The sequence below is a fragment of the Thermobia domestica genome, chromosome 11 (genome assembly GCF_964235325.1).
Source record: "Thermobia domestica chromosome 11, izTheDome1.hap1.1, whole genome shotgun sequence".
NCBI classification, from domain to species: Eukaryota; Metazoa; Arthropoda; class Insecta; order Zygentoma; family Lepismatidae; genus Thermobia; species Thermobia domestica.
The window spans coordinates 229506953-229532215 of NC_137464.1; the positions used below are offsets into that span (position 1 = coordinate 229506953).

The following is a 25263-nucleotide window of genomic DNA, read 5'->3' on the forward strand; positions in this document are numbered from 1 at the left end:
TGCACCCCTTTAAAAATTTGGGAGGGGTACCTTGGCCCACCCCTTAAATTTTAGAAATTGTCCAATTTAAACATTGGGTATTATAGTATAGGACCCTAATATGTATTATGATAAATTTAGATGGTCCACCTTGTTCCCTTTTAGGGGTACAAAATTGCCAAAATATAAACGTAAGCAATACGTAGTACCACGTGTTTGGTTTTTGGTCGATTTTATCCCCTTTGATGATGTGTTATTATCCTATATAGTTATATGGTCATGTATAGGGGTCCATTACCTTTCATAAGATATGGGTATATTGGTGCACTCCTTCAAAAATTTGGGAGGGGTACTTTTGTAATGCGCCGCTTTTATTGATCTGTACCTAGCGCATTACATCTTGAGAAAAAAGCAGTGACATGTATTCTGTTCTGCACCTTAAATATACATATAAAAAAGAATAATATTTTCGAATCGATAAGATATAAACAAAGTGTGAAAGTGAGATTAAAAGTTTAGAAGATTACTAAAGTGAATATATAAAATAAAGGAAATCCCTCATCGTTAAATGTGATTCTGAACCATTAAAAGCGATATCAGGTAATAAATATATATTTAGGCCGTGTCCAAAAGTGCATAGTGCACACTTCGAGGATGCACACTCGAAGTCTACAAATCGAGTGCACACTAAATAGTGTACACTTCGTAAAATTAGCTTTTGATCAGCACTTGCTTACAGCGCCTCGTTGTGGTGGAATATGGAACATTGATGACAAAAGAAGGGAGAATTTCGCGTACTAGAAAAAATTAGCATGCTTTTTTTTCTTTAGATGAATGACTTTCCAGTTATATTAAATAGGTAGCGACTGCATCCACACCCAGGTACGATATTAGTGTGAAAAGTAGATGGAGGTTTTTCCATTTCTAGCCAATAGCTACTCGTACATCAGTTTTAGTGACGTCAAAAGGCAGAACGTCATAAACAATTTGTAACATGCTTTCTTATTGGGTAAGGAAATTAAATAGTGACCGTCTGCTATGTGTGGAAATCTAAATTAGCGCACGAAAGAAACTGACGACGCGTTTGAGAATGAGTCGGTTGAATTTCATGGTAAGCAAGTAAAATTCAAAGCTCCGCTTAGTAGTAGTTTTTTTTTGGTAATAGTATACATGAGAACACCCTGTCTTCCGTGCGCGAGGATACTTCATATTATATATTTATACGTTACCAAATTAAATCACTGCGTTGTCTTCATTATATGTGCTTAACATTCTATTTTTACTTTCTACAATAAATTTTGTTGATTTCGATTCGAAAAATGTTAAATATTTTAAAATTTATATCATGATGCAGACCAAAATCCTTGTTGCATATAATGTAATGCGCTATAGCATATAAAGTACAAGGGCAAATAGGTTTTCGTATCAGTATATAAGTAAATGAAAGTGGGTTTGTTACCCCCTTTCTAAGTTCGTAGATACTCAATGAATAATCCCTAAAAGTATGAGTGTCCAGCTTCTTCTGGAACTCAGACGGTCTTACGTATACTATATCCTTTTTTTTTTTTTTAATTACCGGTATGTTATTTAATAACAGAACAATATTTTCTTGAATGTAGTTGTAAAGTAGTAATTTTCTTAAACATATTATGGTATGTTATGTGATATACTGATAACAACGAGATTAGGTGCAGAATATAAATTCCGATTATTTTTGGAGTATGTTGAGGAGAAGTCCAGAAGCATGTAAAAAACAAAATTTACAGGAGAAATGAATGATGCAAGTATTTAGACGTAATGTAACCAAATCTATTATAAGCTAACCTAAACTAATCTAGGATAGTGTTTAGCCTTGGGGGGGGGGAATAGGTTTTTACCGACTTTTTTGCGATATTCTATTCACATTGGTTTGGCTTAGATTAACAACATTTAATTCAGACAGTATTGCCGAGCGAGCGTCAGCGAGTGAAGGCGGGTTAGACACCCGCAGGGCATATTCTCTTCTGTCTTCTTTAGTGTTGGCCCCCAATTACTAAAGAATTACCGTAATCTACTAGCAGAAGTAAGCGAATTTCTATTACTTTTTTTGGAAAATTATTCTGGATCCCTAAACTAAGTTAATGTAAACAGAAATCACCAAAATTTTAAGTTTTTTTGGATATAGTATACATAAAGCCGCGTCAGTTCCCGAAGGAGCTGGACGCTCATACTTTTAGGGATTATTCATTGAGTATCTACGAACTTACCAAGGGGGTAACAAAGCGACTTTGATTTACTTATCAACTGATACGAAAATAAAAAAGAACGTACCTGTACTTTATATCTGCATGTGTAGTGCCCTTGTACTTTATCTATGACTATGTGAGCGTGTGGGGGGGGGGGGAATTTAACGCATATCGCATGTCTTGTGCACATGGATACTTCTTAATATTGCACTACGTACAAAAATTTATGTTATTTCATGTAGAAGTGGTAATAGAACACAGAAGAAACGCAGATCACGGCGTTCTCATGTATACTATTACCGCTTTTTTTATTTTTTTTTATTTAAGGAAAAGAGCTGGACCCCTTCTGCTAAACGTAAGCTTTATTTTTTTAACCTTCATGGGAAGCAATTTGTTTATATTTCGTGGCATCGACTTGTGGTACGTTTGAAACCTGTCTAGTTTGTGTTAACTTTAGAATAAGGTTACTATCATACGTTACGGACAATATAGGTACTGATTAAGAATAGTCCGTCATAGAAATTGTAATTATGGGTTAAGTTCCAAAGTTGGGCGTCCGTTTCCAGGAAAATTTTTAAAACTTACAGGAAAGATATGGATAATTAGATCGTTTGTGTGCTTGATAATATATAAGAGTGTCGAAAAATCTGTTTATTTGTTATATATAAGCTGTTATAAACATGGGACTATACGGCGAGCGGAGGGAACTACTTGGCGCAAGGTAACCGAACAGTTGCATTGTGGGAAAGAAACGAGCATTTATGTTATCAACATGGCGTATGTACAACGGCAATGAACTAACAGTTTTAACATTGTGAAGCAATACGTTAATAACGAGCAAAATTTTTTAAAAGTTTGTGAAGAGCACGGATTAATGAACCTAATAACAAATTGCAGAAAGTGTGGAAAGGAGATAGCGGAAAAACGTGGCGAAAGCGGACGCCAAACTTCGGAATAAATGCCGTAATTATAGATTAAAATGAGTCTGTGCATGTAAAGAGGAATGTAGTTATAGGATAAAAGCCCAGGTTTTTCTGAAAAACCCGATCCATATGGGTTTTTTCGTTTTTTTTTTTTTTTTTTTTTTTTTTTCGAAATATTTCAATGCGTTTGCGGCAAACGTGTTAAAATGTGACTTATGTTTTAAGATAGTCAATGTCACAACTTGCAACAATTTTTTTATTTACTGGTGTTTTGAAAAATGGCCGTCATTTTGAAATTTTTCATCGGATCACCGAGAAAATCTATACAGCTAATTTAGAGTGCCTCGTGCTTCTACTCTGAAAATTTCAACTTAAAAGACCGAAAATTAAGCTTTGTAGCGTGAATGCCCGTTATTTTGAAAAATAATAATAATAATAATAATGGCCGCCGTTTTGAAATTTTACGTTGGTATGCCTCCAAAATCTAAACAGGAAATTTAGCGTATCTCGTGCCTTGTAGCCTGAAAATTTAAACTTAGAAGACCGAAAGTTGTACCCTGTAGTGTGTGATACAGGCAGATACCACACACGTGGAGACATGTAGATCGTGTCGAGAAGGAGCCTCAGTGACGTTCGCCAAATGTGAATGCCAAATATATTGAATTAAAACTAAGATATCTTTCATGTTTTAAAATGTCGAATATGAAATAAATATTTCCCAGCGTAAAATAAATGATTTTATTGTTGAAGTTCACTTCCGATACTTTGTGCGTTCAATTACGGGGATTTCCCGAGCACTTGTTGCAAGACAGTTCTTTCCCGAAAACTAATTTTAAAAAACAAAGGTATAATTCATTTTTTGTAAAGTTATCTAAACGTTTTAAATCAAATTATATATCTTCCAGCGTAAAATAAATAGTTTTATTGTTGAAGTATTCACTTCAGATGCTTTGTGCGTTCGTTTATGGGAATTTCCCGAGCGCTTCTTTCACAACGGAATTTTTCCGAGGATGTAGCTTTCTTTACTGTACATTCAATCTTCCACTAGTATGGAAGTATGAATTCAGCACTTGAAATAGTTAGCGTTACGTAGTCGTCAGAGCTCCAAGTATTAAGCGTCTTAAATTTGACAAGAATTTTTACACTATTGCTGGTGTTGATTATACAGAATGCATATTTGAAGAGTAGCAACAAATGAAATGAACTAAGCTGCTGCTGTTGGAAAACCAAATTTTACTGAAGAATAATGATTACTTGTATGTCTATAATTATAATTACTTGTGTTTACCATCAAAGGTAAGAAGTCATTCTGATAGTTTTACTAATGTATTTACATATTTCCTGGTAGTACCGGCACCTATGCAGTGACGTAAGTAGGGGAACAAACGTGGCTAATTGGGCTTGTTCCCCGGGTGCCTAATTGGGTAAATATTTGGGGGGTGCTAAGTCGAGTTCTTGCCCCGAGCAACAACTAGCGTATTTACATCATTGCACCTATGCCCTTAAATCCGTAAAACCTCGATGTCGCCAAGTTGGGAAGCACACTATTCACGGAAAGTATTTTCTATTTTACTTCAAACAGGCTATAAGCATAATCCATACATTAATTTGCTCCACAATTATCCCAAACTAAGGTTGTTTTTTTTTTTTTTTTTTTCACTGCATTCAGAGATTTATGAAGGTCTTATGTTGAATGTTAATGTGTGCCTTAACGTGAAAGCATCTAATTCGCCCAAGAAAAGTCCAAAATCTGGGGGGGGGAAAATCATTTTCAATGTGATCACCTTAGTTGTACTAATGATATACTAACAATAAGCCACGTGGGTTTTTTAGATGGGTTCAATACGAAAAAAAACGGGTTTTTTCGGGCTAGGCCGCTTGGGCAAACCCTGACTTGTCATGATTTCATACTAGTAACGTTTCACTTGTAAAGATAAAATATAGCTTCTGTACACTGTGCAGATGTACATTGCCTTTGAGTTAGAAGTCGCTTACCTTCAAAACAGGCTTGTAAACTTTTGCAATTTCAAGAAGAAAATGAATCCCACGTACGGTACCCTTTTCCCACGCTGAAAATAATATTTTCATTTTCTTTTCTGTATTTTCAATTCATTTCCCATTTACCACACACTGTTCGCCTATTTTACATACCGTGTCTTTCGTAAAATTTCAACAACTGTCTCTCGTTATTTTTCAATAGTTCTATATAACTCACACATGATATTTGACAGCCTTAACATACACGCTCCTTTCGCGGCATTGTCTCCGCGAAATAGTCCACCTCCACCTCCACATACACTGCCGCTTAGAACTTACAAACTCAACCATTTTCTTAGCTTTTACTACTCTCGTTACCTGACTTTCATTCATTCTTCCTCACAAACTTAAATAAATTCTCCAACTGACCCGGCAAATTTCCTAAGATTGGTCCCGCGATATAGCACTTAACCCTACTAATTTCCTACGGCGCAGTATTTCTGCACCATGTACGGAATCTTTTATGTTTATATGCACTGTCGTTGTCAATATGCGCACCTCTGTTGCTAACGCGCCTGTTTCCTTGGCGCGGACACCCTTGCTACGCTTTTGGCCTGATTCACTTACATAGCATTCTCGCTTTTAACTGCTCCTAACACAAGTTGATGTGTGTATATATATATATATTTTACAGTCGTTTATATGATACACCCGGACGAGTATTTGTGTCTGGCACCCATAAATTTTACTCCTACCCTTAGAAACGATTTCTAAGGCACTTTGAGTGAATTTCATGGCAATAGCATAGCACGCAGTTATTTCCTGGGTACATCAGTTTGCATGCTTATTGTCAACCTATGCACAATAATTTGGGCATGTGCCAGATTAATAAGGACCTAGAATCTTAGGGAATCATTTAAGGCAAAAAAAAATTGAAAGGGAAATGGTTTATTATTCTCAATCAGCACCTTAAATTACTTCACAAATGAAGACTGCTTGATTTGGAACTTAATATAACAACAATCATGCAGGTTAAGAATCTGAGATCATACCTTATGTTGCAATGCATTTCATTCTTTTATGATTAAATATACTCTTACGACCTTCAAACATTTCTTGCGGGACGAGTTTCATTCCTGTGTACAGATTGATTTTTGGAAGGCTTAACTCATGCTCCTCGTTATGACATATGCTATAAAGACTGTCAAGCAAAAAACTACTAACTGTCCTGTGCCAGATGACCACTAGTATGCAAGTAGTATCTCTAACCGAAGCTGGAGTCCGGTGGTGCGTCCGTAGGGAGCATGTGCATCGTCAATGGAAAGAACTGTATAAACAAAATTAGTGGAAAAAACATTTTTATGGTACAGAACCCCATGCCCATTTGTTTGAGACACTTTTATGACCACACGTTTCCTTACCACAGTACTATTGCAGACCTATTTTATTATAGTTTCCTTATGGAGTATTACATCGTAAAGACCAGACAGTTTGCTTTACGGCTTCGTCATTATAACTCATGTTAGAGGCAATGTACTCATGTATGCATTTTTTATTATTATTATTTGTTTATTTACTGGTCTTGGTCTTTTGGAATAACATTAAGTACTTGCACTTTTTTTTTCAACATACCTCAAGTTCAATCAAAGTGATAAAAATAACATAATGAAATCATATTTACCATATAGTCCTTCAAAGGGGGTATCGTACACAATATAATATACAGAAGTTGCGATGGCTCAGTGGTCACCCCTGGTGCTGGGGGTCTCTGGTTCGATCCCAGCTCGCGCCAAGTGAACTTTGTGGTGAACAAACACCGTGTGCGTGGGTTTATTCGTGGTTCTCCCACTTCCTTCATATCACCATTTCTCATTACCACCGTCTCGCTTACCCTAGCCGGCATAATCTTGGAACGTAAAACTCAAAGTTTTCCTTTCATTTTACAATATATACACTCGAAACGACTGTTTTGATTGATGTAGTATAATGTGAATGACAGTGATACAAGTTGGACATGCGGCGCACCAATTCTGTGCTGCACTCCTATTTGCCACTTCGGCTTGTGCATTTCTCACTAGGTTTTAAAGCAAATTCCCTTGTATAAAGATTCCTGTTAAAACTAGGTCTAAAATATAGTTAGGAACTTCAAAGTAATACTAGAAGTTAATTTTATGCACACACACACACACACACACATAGTAAGTTGAGTTTCAGTCTATAGAGTTTGAGCGATTTTCCTTCCTTTCTATTGGTATGTCTTGCCATGGAATTTGTTTCGGGACAGTGAAAAGGCAGATATGTGATTGAACACTATTTAAAGTTTCTGTGCAGGTGAAAAAAAAAAATCATTTTTGTTGATTTTTTTTATTTAAATCGATTTGTTTCATTTAAATCAAATCTGTCTCCTCGTATAATACAAGTCGCGAACTGAAGAAAAAACATTAGGAATTACTATTAAATGCTAATTATGCTATTTAAGTGAAAGTATTGGGGTTGAATTTTGAATTATCCCCAATCATTAACCTATATCAATCCCAAACAATGTTTCTTAACCCTTTTAAATTATGGCTCTTTTTAAAGGTAAATTATAGACTTTCAGTCAAGCAGCTACAGCATCATCCCTATTTATCCTAGGATCATGGTACATACATCACTCTCTTTAGAACAGAACAGCTTTTGAAAGGGTAACATTCACATTTCCCTATCATGTCCCTCAAGCGGGAAATTTTGAGAGTAATAGGCATTTTTTTAACTCTTTTTTAAATTTTGATCCACTCTGGATTCCCCTATGTTAACGCACAAATCTCAAAATCATCTGGGAAGTACTAAGGGTTATGTAAACCTCGAAAACTGCTAGATGGTTTTCGTAGAATAGTTGTACCTTTTGGTATACAGTATAAATCCGGTTTTATACTTTTCAAGGGACCTAACAGAAAAAGAGAAAATGGTGAAAAGCTTTTCAAGCTATGTATAATTAACAGTATATAGATTAACAGAGATTATTTGCGATTAGTTTAAATATCTAGCAGTAAAGAACAACATTAAAGTAAACAATTTTCAGAATACATTTTTTACATCTAACTGTTAGTTATTTCTGTCTGGCTATGTATTATTCAATTTGCATAGCAATGGAAGATATTTATGTAATACTATTAGTACTTTTGAAGTTCAATATACAGTTAACTTTTTCCTGTATCCCAAGTTCTTTTTTAAATTTAATTAACCATTTCTCCTCTACATTCGCTGGTTTACAGGATGTGAATGACGGAAACCTCAAATTTTCCTTAACGTAAAAGCGGGAAGTGGAATATATTGTGAACGTAGAGAAACTGAAAAGGCCGAGAAAAATGATGAGAAAACTTGAATTCTGAAAACTGGTATGTATCTTAATAATTACTAGGGTAAATATTAGATACCTACTTGCAGATTATTCTATTAATTAATAAATAAACAGAGTCGATCAAATTCAAAATTACTTTAACCTGCTACCATAAATCATGATTTTAACCATGGCCATCTTGAGTATGTGACACGTTTGCTGTGGTCTTCCAAATGTGGGAACACTATTCTGCGTACGAGTTGCAGGGGGAAAAGATCCTTATGCTAGCACTTAGAATAGCATATTGATCTGTTTATTTCTTTGTTATTTATTTGTGTATATATATATATATATATATATATATATATATATATATAATTGTTTTTCGGTTACAGGGTGTCTAGCAGTTATGCCTGGATACCGTAGTAAGTTAAGTACGTGTCATCGCTAAGATGAATAGGATGTGTAACTTCCAGTTGCCCCAAATACAGTAATCGAAGAATTCAATGGATGATGCTTAACGTGTGACTCACCGTAAGTTTGCAACAATAATTGCATCTTGCTTAAGTAAGAGTAGAATGCAAGGCCTAAATACGAGTATAGAGAGGTTGATGTAAGCTCAGAGCAGTAATGTAGAATTTGTACGTGAAGGTGATTGTATTTTGTCATACTGTACATAAAGACATATACCTGAATGAAGAAATGAAGAAGTGTGTTTACATTCGATCAGCAAATTAACATTTCAAGGCCAATATTATATCTAAATTTACTTTGAATATTAGAACATAGTAACAAAATGAAAACCCATGAATATTTATCGTAATAGTGCTGTTCAAATACGTATTTTTAATATCTTCTTTTTTAAGGTTCCCTTGTATTCAAAGTTTCATACTTCTAATGAATAAGGTGTCAAAAATTTTATTTTCATATTTTAAAATTTAAGTATTTCCGTATTTTTCGAAATATACGAGACGTGGTCAAAAGATACGGTGAATGATTTCACCATATTAGAAACAAAGTAATAAGCTTACATGGAATTTGATTTAATCTCCTTCAAAGTACTGACCTTGGCTAGCAATGCACTTATCGCAACGTTGAATCCAAGACTGGAAGCATTCCTGGAAGGGCGTTCAGCTGCTCTGTCGTAACCCTCTTGATGTCAGGAATGGTGTCAAAACTGTTTCCTTTAAGCACACTTTTAATTTTGGGGAAGAGGCAGAACTAGCATGGTACTATATCCGGAGAGTACTGTGGATGTGGACAAACACCAATATTTTTATCGGTCAAAAACTCTTGTTCGTCAGTCAAAAGTCGGAGAATGAATTTCGCACCCACTCTTCTCATTGGCAAATCGGCGGTTAAAATGCTAAAATTGTGAGATGCTAAGTTTTTCGGTAAGCTCTTAAATAGTTATTCGCCTATTTGAACGAACAAATTTTGCACTTTATGCACGTTTTCTTTTTTGTGGTTAATCGACGTCCCGAAGATTGCCTATCCTCTACCGATTCATTTCCGCTTTTAAATCGTTCATACCACTTGTAAACAGTCTTCAGAGTTACAGCATTATCAGCATACACCAATTCAATATTTCGTGAGTTTCTTGGCACTTATCTGCAACTTGAAACAGAACTTAATATTCCGCGTTGTTCGAAATCCATGATGCGCGAAAGACACGGTAAACACGACCTACCTCTAGCGGCTCTGGACGCGGACTGACAAGTCAGAACGTGTTTCATCTTGACGCTGGCTGTCTCAACGGATCAGCTATCGAACAAATTACACCAAATGAGTGTAGCGTCAGCATTTGCTGCTTAAAAGGGGAAAATATCGTATTTTTGATCACACATTGTACCTGAGAGCTGTTTTCATCCCTGCATTCAAAATTGTGAGATTGTAGAAGTTCGTTTTCTTTGGATTTTATTTGTTTCTTGCGCACTGAATAAACTTTTTTTTTTTTTTATTTATTTATTTATTGACGTATTTTCAGTAATAATTCTATTTTATTTTATGTATTTATTATCTACACTGAACTAATAGTTTACAGTTCCACGTTAATTGAGGGTCCAATATCTAGTGTTAGTGGTTTGGTCTATGAAATTCAGTTAATCGTGAATTACCTTTTAACAGGCTTCGAGCCGTATGCTTGAGCTTGAATTAATGAGGAATGTGTTCAGGGAAGATCATTGGACTATATCTGTGTTCCACGTTCCGAGTAGTGAATGGAATGAGGAAATACATTGTCCGTTGTTATATGCACTACAGAACAAGCCCATTTCTTTCGTCTTAAGGTAGTTCACAATGTATTTTTACAATTCAGCCACTAAAGAAAACTAAACATAATAGATTTATTTTATTTTTTCCCGATTATTTGTCACAGATTTTCTTTCATTTATTTATTTACTTCATTGTTACATACTTAGGAAGTATCGTAGTAGAATTGAGGAGTTTGATGTAATAAGGGCGTAAGCCCTACGCTTAAAAGGTTACTCCCTTTTTGCATCAAATGCATGAGTGGTTTTTATCATGCTTGTTAAGCCTCCTGTCAAAATTTCAACTCGATATCGGAATAAAATGCTGCATATTACATTATTTTATGTAAGAATAAAACTCCACTTAAATTTTCAACATCGTTTTCTCCAAATGCATATTTCAGACTTACGCCCTTATTGCATCAAACTCCCAATTAATATTTAACTATTTTCGAGGTTTATTTTTAAAAATAGGTAAATTGAAGTATTAGGTTCACCATGCTTAAAACTAGCCGTTTATGCAAGATGTACATTACTAACAATTAAAGGACTAAGGAGGGAGTAATTAAAAGTTTTAACGGAGAGCTTTCGAGGGAAAAATCAATTAAACTACTGTACAGTTAACGAAAGTTGGCTTCTGACAGGTTGACAGAACACGTAGTATATTGGAAGCGCTGTTATCAAAGGCTCTGCAACTAACTTAGAATGTTTAACTCATAATTTTATAATTGTAATAATACGAAAGGAACATCTGATTTCCAAATAATAACTATAATAGAACTTAGAATATTAATATTCTACAAGAAGATTAAAGAAGGGTTAACACAATTTTCTAAACGTATGCAGCTCCAATATTTCTCTTCATCTAATGCAGAGTCTTCACAATCTTCTAATACTGAATCGAAGTTGGATTCGAACACTGTGTTAAAAAGAAGGTACTTTTTAACCCATTAAAATATACTTTAATTGAACTTCTGCCTTTATAACTTAACAAGGGTATTTCTCAAACACATCCACAAATTATAGTGAGTTACTGCTTCTCTGTACTTCGAATACAAATTCTCGTGTAACAGGCAAGTAAAAGACTTTTTCTCTGAGTGTAATTGGAAGACGCATGCAGAACAGAAAATTAAAACTGCAAATGATTTACTAAACTCTGTTTCGTGCTAACGTGAAAAAAAAAAAAAACTAATTCTTTTATTTAAACAACATTAAACAGAATACCTGAGTTAAATAAAGTGTGAAAATATTTCTGAAGCCGAAGCTGTCTTTTGCTGTCTAGAAGTCGAAGGCAACAGAATTGGTTCCCGAAATTACACTAGGAATATAATAATACCATTATGATTCCCAAGACACATACTATATAAGTATTAATTATTCTTAATATAATTGCTGCATAATCGTTGAGTGATAACTATTTGTTTTGCCTTATTTTTTCTTGTGATATTGTTGCATACTAGAATGTTACTTTCTCGATATTTTAGAAATGGTTTTCATTGTTTCCAAAACTTTTTTTGTAGGCGAGTTGCAGTACACAAATTGTCACATTCCTTGTAAGGAGCAGAGAATGAAGAAATTTATTGTTATGTATGATGTGCACAAGCCTGGAAGAGGGAATGGAGTCAGTTGGATATCAATCTGTGGTGCTTTTGATCAGTTGTGAGCATCCTTTTTGATATCTTGGTGTTGTTCATTGAAATCAACGGATTACACAAGCTGGAAGTGTGAACGAGTACTCAAGTGCGACCAAATAGAACATTCACGAAATTGAGAACATGATAAAAATTAAATTTTTGAAACAAAATATACTAATTGGTAAATTTAAATTTACTTAACATATATGATAAACAAAGCACTTCATATTTGCTTAAATCAGTAGTTATGGAAGTTTTTGAAAAGTTTCCACGTATTGTCAACGTTTATTCAGGCTCACATGAAACTTGTCAAGTGTAATGTAAGCCTGCCATTTGCTCAGTAGAAATCAAAACACGTATTTATTAAAAAAAAATTGTCGGAACTCTTGCAATACCAGTTATTTTCCCTTCTTTTATAATGGCTTCATTTGAACAACTTGTTGAATTTATTGCCCGTTTGTTACAATACGTGCATTGTGTGTGGTACTTTGTATTCGTTTTACATGTAGGTTTATAACTAGCCAAATATTTCTTTTTATGAATAATCATTAAAATTGAGAAAAAGAGGTTTATAATTATTAGAAAATATCTGGGTATGTTCTAAGTTAAGAGCTAAGATATAAATTCCATATTAGCGGTACAAATCTGAGATGACATACATCATTCTCTGTACTGTATAAACTTGTTAAACTGCATTTAGATAATTGTAAATAATAAGTAGTTTATTATCGAAAATTAGGTTTTTATTCCTGCCTATAAAGATAATCAAGAAAGTTCTGAAGCTTTTTCACCCACCACCTTCGAACATCGATATGTCACCTAAGACGTACCTGGACGATCAAAAATAATCCCCATCAGCATCAACACCCTCTGCCTACGTTCTGGAAGGTCATGGATTCCATCGTAATAGAACCTAATGAGCCGTAAAACAAAGGAGGTATTAAGTGCATTTTGCATCTCTACTAGGGATTTGAACTGGCGTCCTCTAAGGTGATTGTCCAAGGAATGGAACAGGTGATAATCGGATGGTGTAATGTCCACAGAGTATGGCGGAAGCAATAGTATTTCCCATCCAAGGTTTAGAATGGTGTCCCGGGTCATCCTAGCCACGTGGGGCTTAGCGTTGTCCTGCAACAGGAGGTCCCCTTTGCGATTCAGAAGGGCTGACTCCAGAGTTTTAAGTTTTTCTTCAACACGGCTCAACTGCTGACAGTACACAGTTGCGTTGATGCTCTGACCAGCTGGTAGCAGTTCCAGATGCACGATGCCGCGAGCAGTCCACCAAACACACAAGGAAGACCTAGTGCTGTGCTGGTTTCGGCTATTTTGAAACCAGTTAATGGGATAGTAACGAATAATAACGGCTCCGTGGAGCTTCGTACAAGACCCACTTCTCATCACATATCAACACCCTGTTCAGAAATGGCTCCTTCCTGAGACGAGACAGCAAAGAAACGCAAGTATCTGCTCGCGTTGCCTTCTGGCTCGAAGTCAAATTATGTGGGACCTATCGACTCAGTTTGTAGTGCTTTCCAAGTTGTAGGTGCTGCCGAATGGTTTCTCCACTCATACTGAATTGTAGTCCCAGTTCCTCACATATCTGGCCACTGTTCGCCTGAATTGTACATGTGGTGGTCTTCCGGCACGTGGTGCGTCTTCGAGTGTTTCGTCACCGTCCTTAAACTTGTTAAACACCACTGCACTTTCTACGTAGTCACGATACCCTCACCAAAAGCGTGGCATATTTTCCGCCGCGCTGCAGCGGCATTTGGCCCCAGTTTCAACTTGTACAGCATACACACCCTTGTGACATTCTGTTCCATGTTCATTCTGTCCTTACGCAAGTTCACGGTGTAACTGAACTGCCACGATCACATAGTATGTTGGATATACCCATACCAAGAACTGACCTTCGCCTTATCTCCATTCGCATTCAACTTACGGTGTCCTAGGGACAATCTAACGCAGACCTCTACAAAAACTGACAGAACTTTGTTGGTTACCTTTATAATATTAGTGAATACATTTACGTTTAGGTGCGTATGTTACACTTTGGATTTAGTTAGTATTTCTAATATGTTTTGATTGGGAATAGCTTCAAACATCACCATATTCTTTGATACAAATGAGCCATGCCGAGCATCTCATTTCCAGGATTCAATATATTACCAAAATCTATTGAATGTTTAGAAATATATGTATAATCTTTACACTCTTCGAAGAAAGAATGGAGCCAGTTGAAAATCAATTCGTAGTGCTTTTAACCAATTATTAGCATCTATTTTGATATCTTACTGTAGTCCATTGATATCGTCGATCTTAGACAAGCTGGTTTGGAAGTGCATTATATGATTCATGTAATATTTTCTTTCTGGTTAGATCATTGGTTCATATCAGACAGGACATCACCATCAGTGAAAAGTTATTTACATTTTTTTAACGTACGTTGTAGTACGACTCTCCTTTACGTATAGACTCGTCAAAGGTCTGATCTTATACAAGTAATGAGAACAGTGTTATAATTCCTATCTGGTTTTATGCACATAAAAACATCTGCTACATTCCCTGAATTTAATTGCCTCCCATCTCTGTATCTTTTTTACCACACGTGTAGAAGGCGTCATAACCGTCAGCACGTCAACCTTTGTCAATGTGCCGCAGCGATCACCATGTTGTATGTGTGATGTCTTTCCTTGTGTTGTGGTGCTTCCCGCGAAGTGGTCACTTCTGACGAAGAGGTCGCCACGAAGTCCCGGAAAACATTGTTGTGGACTGCACCCACTTGCCACTTCAATCTCGATCCATGCACGTGGTTCGTGTTTCCGAAACATATTGTTATGGCGCATCAAATTGCCTTCTCTAGAACATTGCTTGTTTTGACTGAATAACACATAGTCGTTATCTCTCGCCATACTTCATCGTCTCACATTCCCTTATCACCTGCGGAACTCCTGTATTGCTGAGACACATCCTTCTGACGTGTAAACAGTGTCGCCGTTACTTTTCTAAGCTCTGTATTTGGGAAAGTATATATATATATATATATATATATATATATATATATATATATATATATATTTTATCTTTTTCATCAAGTAAATATGAAATTGTGCAGGTCTCATACACTATAAATTTCTTCACAGACAAGGATTAGAGAAACGAACATGTAAAATACGAATCATTTGATATAAATTTAATTTAAGAGTATTAGAAGAATTATGTATATCTCTAAAATGACCACTTCCTTCGAGGTGGAGATGATGTGTTGTTTTCCTGACATTGGTAAGTTTTGGTGTGTATCAATGAAAAGTTCAGTTGTGAAACTACAATCACCTTAAATACAAATTATTTTAACGCGTGATAACTGAAATCATCAATTGTAAATGTAATTGAATTAATTCATAAATTGAAGGAAATGTTTGTATTATGGGTAAGTTTATTAGATATTGTAGTATCTACATCTTTATTCCTTATTTCATAAGTTGTATGCTTTTGGTGTTGGTAACTTTGAACAGCGATCATCATGTTTCAACAGTATACGCAACAGTATGAACAACATTGCGTACAATTTTTTCCTTAGGTTGAAGAAAAGCATTATGACACCATAAATTTATCTGTGAAATGGGGTATTTTTACCATACATGTTTTATAAGGACTTCGGGTATTTTTTTTTTTTTTTTTTTTCACGTTAAAATAAATGGCTCAATCTCTGAAGTTATTGATAAAGGAATATTTAGGGCTCGCATACTCATTTTTGGTGAGGTGTCTTGTATTGTAATTTCAGTATTTTTGATTTTTATGTATTGTGTAGAATTGAAGAATAGGATCATGATAACCAAAATATTGTAGTACTTGTAGTTTAGTTTCATTACTTTTTTTCTTCCATCCTCTGTCTTAAGTTCCAGAATAGAAAAAAAGCTTTTCAGTAAAATCCACATAACCTTGTACACAGGTATGTAAGAATTCTGAATATGTAAGATTTTCTGAAGAAATCTTTTTTTTTTCTTTCTTTCTTTTTTTCTTAGAATATTGAGCTATAACACATGGCGAAATAAAATTCCACTATATCTGGTTTCTGGATCCTTCCTTCTTACGATAGATATTTTGCTCATGTTTTTTTTTTTTTTTTTTTTTTTTTTTTTACTTCAAAGATAACATACTGTATCTACAAATTATTAAACATATAGGATGTTTCAAGGGAAAAGGGCAATACTTTGAGAAACGGTAGTATGACTAATTCTAAACAGACAACTTCATATGGGCATTGGTCGTATACTGAATGGTTTGAGAGCTATTGGTTGTGAACCACTTTTTATCTTAGGCTGCTTATTCCTCAGTCTGTCGTCACTTTACAGCGGTGAGACGTAACGCACTTAAAATTTGATGGAATGACTTTTCCAACGGTTTGCAACTTGTGGCAGGTGGTGTCTTTGAGAGGGAAGTTGTAGAGTACATGTAACATTAATTTAAGATTTATTTAAGGGAACTGTATGGTAACGTTGATTTCCAATTTCCTTCAATAACTTCCCTTCCAAGATTAACTACAGAGCGAGCAATAAGCAACATAAGGTCAGAAATTGTTCGCAATCTGTAACTCTGAAACCATTGAGAATAGGACTCATATTCAGTTAACTTTTTTGCTTAGAGTCACCTATGTTGACATTTATATTCCAAAGTATTCCTCTTTCTCCCTGAAACACCATATATACAAGCTGCTTTTTCACGTATTTTACCGCTTTGTTGAAATTCGTATTTTACCAATATCGAAATGTTATTTTTGTTCATTCTGTACGTGATCAGAAAGACTAAATCATACCTATTCTACGTTTCTTCGTCATAACTTAAGTGCTTTATTAATGTTTCATAAATATTTAGAAAGTACTTATTTCACGTCGCTTATGCTTAAATATTACCAATATGACTAATTTATTTTAGTTTTTAATTTTAACTGGATCTTAAGTTCTTTATTGTAATCCTTGTACAAGAGTTCATAATCAATTCGAACATTTCATCATTTCCTCAAGCTGAGTATATTTGGAGGATGTTATTAAAAATTTGCGAAGCAAAAATATAATCTGTATCATTTACTAATTTACTCTAAGTTTATTGTCTATACTCTATCAGATATTTAGCGAAAAATTTCTAGTTGCCAATGAAGTATTCTCAAAAGCATTCGACGAAAGAAGGCATTGAATTACGATAAATTTAAATAAGAAAATAAATTTAGGCCAAGATAAGAAAATCTGAGTCGTATTAAATTGTTTGCCATTTAAAAGTTTCATCTACAATATTCGTGTTCAGTTTTGGTGGTAGTAATCGCCTTTTCACGTACATATCTTAGTAGTACCTCAAGTGCTCCTTCTTTGCAGGAGTAGGACAATGTTTATGCAAAGACTTGAAAATAAAGAAATCAATGAGATAAATAGCGAAAGCCAAAGTCAGCTACCATGCACGGGAACATTAAGATTTATGCAATTTGAAAATAAATAAGTGAAATAACTAAGAGCAACGTCAAAGAAGTTGTCCCTGTGATATGCCCCTTCTTGCGTAAGCTTAGGTTTAAGTGTAGTTAAGTAAGACCAATACCTGGGCCGATGCCGCCTTTGTCCATTTTTGTGTTTTTCACCCAGTCTCATCCCCCCTCCCTAACGATGGGGGTTGAACTTACCATTAACGGTATCGTCGGTGTCACTGTAATCACAACGACACCAAAAACTATGGATTTGACACTTATATTGGTCGTCTTTATTTTTATTTTTTTTTATGTCGCTCCTCTTTATTTATTTATTTATTTTTTTAGAGCTGGTCTGGGTGTCTTACCGTCACAGTACTTTTTCCCTCAGATTTTAAGTCACACGTGTATGAAGTTGGGGTTAAATTCAGAATTATGCACATCGACTTTGATATATCAATCATAGAGTAACATTCATAAGATTTAACCAGCATATGTCCTACGAGGGGTGTTTCATATTGATTTACACTTTATTTTTTATTTTATTTTTATTTTTATTTATTTTTTTTAACTTATAAGAACCTTCATGCCTCAGCAGATACATTCGCTTTCTTAACATAGTTTCCATTAAGAACCGTCGTAGCAACTTCTCTGTGTCCTTTGCGAACCACTTTTTCGGATTCTGTTGCATCCACGTCCGGACAGCGTCTTGCAGTTTCTGGAAGTCGGCGAAATGATGTCCACGCACCGGTTTCTTCAATCCCTCGAAGGGTGTAATCAGAAGGGACCAAGTCAGGAGAATAAGGTCGGTGTGGCATCACCTAGAACCCCAGCTCATTAGTGGCAGTTATGGTTGTCCGACTCGTGTGGGAACGAGCGTTATTTGTGTTGCAGAAGCACACCTTTCGCCCATTTTCCTGGTCGTTTCCTCTGAATTACACGGCATAAACTCCGCAGCGTTGTCACATATGACTAGCTGTTAATGGTGGTCCCGGGTTCCAGCCAATCGATGAGGATAGTTTCATCCTTGTCCCAGAAGACAGTTGCGATGTGTTTGCCTACTGAGGGCTGCGTGGGGAACTTCTTTGGCGTGGGGCTGCCTTTATGCTTCCACTGCATTGATTGGGCTTTGGCCTCTGGCTCATGGTAGTGTAGCCAAGTCTTTTCGCCAGTAATGAGTTTGGACATAAAGCCTTCTAGATCCTGGCTGTAGTGCTCCATAAGATAACTTCTCACGTTCTTGCGTTGTTGTCTCTGTGTTGCATGCAGGGATTTGGGCCACCTGACAGACACCTTACCCATCTTAGTGTTCGTGTACTATGCGGTGCAAAGTGACTGTGGCCACCTCAGTTCCGTGCACGTGATGCACCTGTTGTCCTGAACAAGCCGCTCCACTCTTGAAGTGTTCACTAGTGTTGTCACAGACACTTTTCTTCCGGAAGTGGTTCCCTTCTCCGTTGATGTGCGGCACTTTTCCAGCCGTCCACCCAATTGTATACGGTTTTACGTGACGGTGCGCACTCTTCACACACTGTCACCAATCGCCTGTGAATTTCCGAAGTTTGTACCTCCTCTTTCCACAGAAACCACATTCTCCAGCTCTGTGTTTGTTTATCACCTTCCATGTTGTCCGCTCACTTGCTTACAACTGTTGGTGTAAGTGCTGTAGTTTTCCAGGGAGTACACTTCTCTGTATTGTTCTTCCACCTGAAGGCATACCTAAGTACTACTTCTTTTCAAGCGTAATGTCGAGCTCAATGGAGGAGTCTGAAAGAAGGAAAAAGGAAACTAAATCAATATGGAACGCCCCTCGTAAAAATGCGGGCACAAACCCTAAATTTTACAACTTCTGCAGTTTATGTGTTGTACCGTTTAGGGCTTATGGACTTGTGCCTATTCCATTCACTTGTTTTGGTTCTGAAATTTGCCACGACCAAACAGAACTGCGACAATGCAGTTGTTGCCGTGATGCTACGTATTATGAACGTAGTTAATTTCAACGCTAACAGTTGCATTATAATAATACTGAAAATATTATTCTGCACTTATATATAAATATATCTAAAATAACTTACTTCATTAAGAGATTTTTTTCTTTTTTTACAGGTTATTTTAAAATATAAATTAACTCAAAAAATAAAAACTGCCTTTATAAAGAGGTATACAGAGCCTCATTAAGACAGAATATATTATTTTAAGTTCGACTTATTTATCAGTGGACTGTGCCATCAGAAGTATGCTGCAAGCCAGGGACATCCATCTTTTATCCCCTCAGGATGGATACTTGTAAAACTCTTCCCATATTCCTTACCCACATAGCACACGGACGTCCACAGGACATCTGAGATTGATCCGCAATGGACAACGGGACATCCCAGTATCATCCGAATTTGCTCCCGGGACATCCATAGGACCTCCGCGAGATACCCAGGTGTCTGCTAATATCCCGGATAACGGGACCTCAAAGGGATTTCTACTGGTAAGTTGTGGGATAATGTGGCCCTAGATATATCTGGCGTGGGATTTCCCTGGAATCTCCTGTCGCATTCGGGGTGTTCCGTGGACAACCTACGTGAAAATCCTTTAGAACATCCCATGCAGAACTTCCATGGAATGTGTACTCATTATCCCGATAATCAGGGAACTATGTAGGATAATTGGGACAAAAATGGGACGTCCTAGGTTCGTCGTGTGTTATGTGGGTTACCTTCGTGACAAAAGTACTACTATCTTCAAATTTCACGTTAATACCTATAGTAGTATGGGCTGGTCGATGATGAATCACACACTTCCACTTTTATATAATAGTATAAATTGACTTATCTAAATTAAAATGTTACGTAATTCTGATAGTCCATTTTTTCGTTGTAATATTCCATTCTATTTATTATTTTAATACTGAAATGTTATTTCTCATATATAGTATTAACTTGAAGCGAATAGAATGTCCGCCATGGTGTCCAGTGGGAAACTTATCTCAGTAATACAATACATATTGACAAAAGTCACGTATCTGTCACAAACTCAGTAGACGTCCAACAAACAGGCTGAAGCACCCAGTCATTCATGAAACAGTGCGTTGCTGAACAAGGTCATGAAAGTGCACCATGAAGAGCACACAGTTACGATTTATCTTTCTTTACGAATTGAAACTGGGGCATTGTGCCGAAAAGAGAATAATACAGTTGTTTTGATATGCTGTCTACCATATGCACCGGCCGTAAATGCACGAGGCTTTGTCCTCTTGGGTTCCTCAACCAGAGATGGCAGGAAACACAAGGAAAAGTATCGCACTAGCTAAAAGGAAGGACAGAAATATATAGCCATGGGCCCCTCTGGCTGGGGGACAGTGAGACGTGTCCTCCTCAATATTGTGTGTAGCAGATGAAAATGATCACAAACTATTTAGATCTATATGGAAGAAGTAATGAAATATGTACACAAATTAATAGTACATGTGCTGTTAAGTATTAAGTTTGTGTGACTGAAATGTCTGTGCGATGTGTGCCGCTTTCAAAGAAGAAAATAGAACTACAGTTTCTGATGTGTTCAAGTAGTCTCGGCTGCAGCCACACACTTTTATCGGCTCAACCAAATGACTCTATTCCATAATGAAAGAAACTTGGAGAAGTTGATGGTGAATTAAGAAGGGAAATCGACAAACTCAAGGAAATACACAGTAAACTTAAAGGTGGCGAGTGGAATTAAAACTGATAGAGAAATATGAAAAATGTATATAGAGATTAATTCCATACAAATCGAAAGGTAGCACGAGAAATATTATTATAACAGTGTAGAAACTAAAGTTCTAAAGGTGGAAATGAGGCTTCAATGAGCGAATTGCAGCTTGAGGAAGATGGAAATAATACATTAAGAAACTATGCCAGCAAAACTAAACTGTGTGTTTTAGGCATTGCAACGAACAATGAAGTAAACGAAAATTGCAAATGAACTACAATGCTGAGGACAAGTTCCAACACACACAGCGAGATGAAGAACAAAAAGTAAATAATACGTATATCACCTATTGAGTTTATTAAGAATACAGAAAAAAGGGAGAAATAAATATTCGGAATATGTTATCAAATGCAGAAACTCGTCATCATAAGACCTTTTAGAGAGAGTTTAAATTTTATTAACATGAAATATGTGAGAACTAACAATTACACTGGCGAAAATCAGTTTAAGAAAATCGAGTAGGAATTCATGGGTTTGGTTCAAAGTTGTACACAAGAATAAAGCGATGGTAGATTCTACTGTTTTCAACATGGCAGGGCCAGAATTTGTGGGGGGAAGGAGGAAACTGCCCCCAGGGAAGCTCCCCGCCGTTCGAGGGGGGCACTTTAAGACAAAATTTTCCTACTCCATATACGATACGAACATGAAATTATAAATGAAACATCAAACAGGTTCACTACATTACATAAACAAAACAGCACACAAAAGGTCAATAAAACAAAAATGAGTCGTGGGCTTTTTTCAGTAAAAAAAAATATACACTATTAGGGGCCCTAGAAATAATATTTATTCGTATGGATTTGAGATTTGTCAATATTGTCCCTTTAATTAATTTGTCATGTATGGAACGGACCCAGGGGCGTAACTAACGGCCCCGCATACCTTGCTGTGTGGAAGGGTCCACAGGTTCCGGGGGTTCCATAGAGAGTAAGAGGAAGATGGATAGAGGGGGCCCAAATAGGAGGGCTTGCCCCCAACACAAAAATTCTAAGCTAGGGCGCTGCAACATTCCATGCCATACTCAGGAAGTTGAAAGATGTGTCGTTCTTGTGTGGACAAGAAAGCAGAGAAGGGTACATTAGAGCAAATTTGCTCTCAAGACTCACAATGCGAAAATTTGATTAAAAAATCTGAATTTAAGGCATCCTTGAGTAAATCAACATAATTTAGCACACCCTAATTGGTCGGAGAGTTGACTAGGATGTGGGTGAAACTCGAATTGCAGCCACCTCCTCGTGGTGAGTTCTGGGTCATTAGAAAAAAAAAGTTGACAAATGGGCGAAGAGCTGCAAAATCCTTATAAATTATAAAATCACTCACATTAACGAATTAATAACAAGCATGCCCTCACACAACTAATATAAAGTACTTAGACGCTATAGAAATAAAAAAAAAAGTAATCTGCATATTTCTTGCGTAAAGGTAAATTTTCTTTTTTTTTTTTTTTTTTTTGTCAAAATTTTAGGCCGTTTACGCGAAATGAAGATCCAAAGTGTGATTATTTTTCGTTATTGTACTATTGATTAGCAAGCAAATACGCAACTTTTGAGTCTTTAGTTTTGTACTCAAAAATTTGATTTTTTTCGCATAAAGGTAAATTTTGGTGCTTTCTGTCATTTTTTCAAACTTTAGGGCGTTTGCGCGAACTGAAGATCCAAAGTGTGATTTTTTCATTATTTTTTCATTGATTAACATGCAAATACGCACCTTTGGAGCCCTTTTAGAATTCGATACTCGAAAATTTGATTTTTTCGCTCCACCCTACTAAGCAACCACGCAAGAAACTAGAAAGATGCTGCATGTCTGGGCGATTGTCGTTGCCCATCTAATGGTATATGGACGCGTGTTATGCTGCTGAAGATGTGTCGACGTAAGATCGATTATGTAATTGACAACACCTCGAAGGTACTACGTACTAATGCTATTCCCTTGAATGAAGGCGAATATATAGCTTATTTTAACGTCCCTTCCCTTACAAAGTACCAGAAAGTCGTGTGTGTGTGTGTGTGTCCTATATGAGAAATGTGAACACGCTGTATTTTCCTGCTAACCTACAAGTTCATATACGAGCATGTCATGAAGATACGACGTCACTGTGTCTAAGATAGAAATTACTCTCATCACTGAATACCATCAACCTCTATTTCCCTTGTCACTGCATTCTATCAATATCGCCGAAAACATTTTGGATGATGAGCAGGCGTCAACAATAATTGTGCAAAAGTAACTTGGGATAGTTTATCAATCATCAACGATCGATTGTTTAGTGTTCCTCCACTCACATCTTAACCATGGTAGTTCTGATTGCACTAGCGGTCACCGTCCTGTTAGGGCGGTGCGAATGATCCTTCTTTCCAGGAGCTTTTCGGTACGTCGCGGCAGTGGTGGATCCAGAAATTGTTTTGAGGGGGGTTGGAACAAAATAATTTAGAAAAACAGTGGTATTCATTGCATATAGTTAAAAATAGCTTAGTTCATGGAACCAAAGAAGTGGCGTTACCCGATATTCTACCTAATTTATTTAAAAGGTTTATTTTATTAAAATTGTTACATTGTGCAATGTATCTCATTGTAATTTTTTTCTGTGTTCTTAATGAGCTAGGATTTTAAAAAATCTTCGGGAGATACATGAAATATTTTGTAACAAAGAATACATATCACAAACTTCACGACAAAACAGAAGTAAAAAATACAAAATTAATATATCTTTGCTTCAATCATACAGAAATTGCAATCTTCTGGAATGCAATTGGGGTTGTCTTTTACAACTTAGTTCGCGATTTGGCTGTTAAGGCCATCGACTCTCGTCATTGAAAAGACTAGCAGTTAATATCTAAAGCCAAACACAGGAAGCCCGAATCATCCATTTCCATAATTCAGATAAAAACTTATTTATTACTTCAGCAAAATTCTCAGCATTTTTAGTGTGAATGACTTCAAATTCCTCTTGCTCCAATATTTCGGGTGGGGCTTCAGCCCAAAAGCCCCCCTTTAAATCCGCTACTGCGTCTCGGGAGTATTGCTGCTGTGAGAACCCTCCGTTTCCCATCGTGTATAGTACCGATGGATTACTGAAATGTCATGACCCGCGTTAGTGGCAGTTCAACTCAATAAACACCGGTCCTCTCACATTCTCAATATACGGCTACACCTACACTCGAAGACAGCTGTACAATAGGCGTTCGCTGGCGTCTTCCTGGAATTGGAGACATACGTGTACAATATGATCATGCTTATCTATGATCTCGTTGTCCGAATATTGCTACCACATGCACTCTATACATGGTGTTTCAAAACAGCACTGACAATGTTTGGTAGGTGTTTCCTGACATCAAGATAAGATAAAAACTACTAAGTTTACAAATGAAAATTGCTATTACGCTGCCTGCACAGAAAAGAATTCTGTTGCTGCAAAATAGCACACGCCAATATAGCTCAGGAGTAGTGATTTCAGGGAGTGGCTCATGGAAAATTTGATCCCAGAGATACGAAATTTCCAAGGCTTATCTCCGATCATGCTCAACGCGAATTTTCATCAATTTTGCAGCACTGTCTTTATCCATCGTATATTTTGAGTCTCTTAGGAGGAAATTTCATAAAATCACACTGGTCAAGAAGTCTGTAACAAAAAAGAATCAAATTGGAGTGTTCTACTTCATCTTCCCAAGTAACCAAAATGGTCGGCAAAACGTTGATTTATGGTTGAGTTCACTTTTTTTGCGTAAAATAACTTTGGGACATAAAACATTCTCTGATAGTAAAAATCG

At 36.3% G+C, this 25263-nt stretch overlaps 1 long non-coding RNA gene across 1 annotated transcript; it reads left to right on the plus strand.

The window, feature by feature from the left end:
- Positions 1–860: 860 nt before the first annotated feature.
- Positions 861–15323, plus strand: LOC145664792 (uncharacterized). The gene is made up of 4 exons (XR_014127520.1): positions 861–1090; positions 8359–8481; positions 8819–8957; positions 12193–15323. It is a non-coding gene; the product is annotated as an uncharacterized LOC145664792 (long non-coding RNA).
- The last annotated feature ends 9940 nt before the right edge of the window (positions 15324–25263 follow it).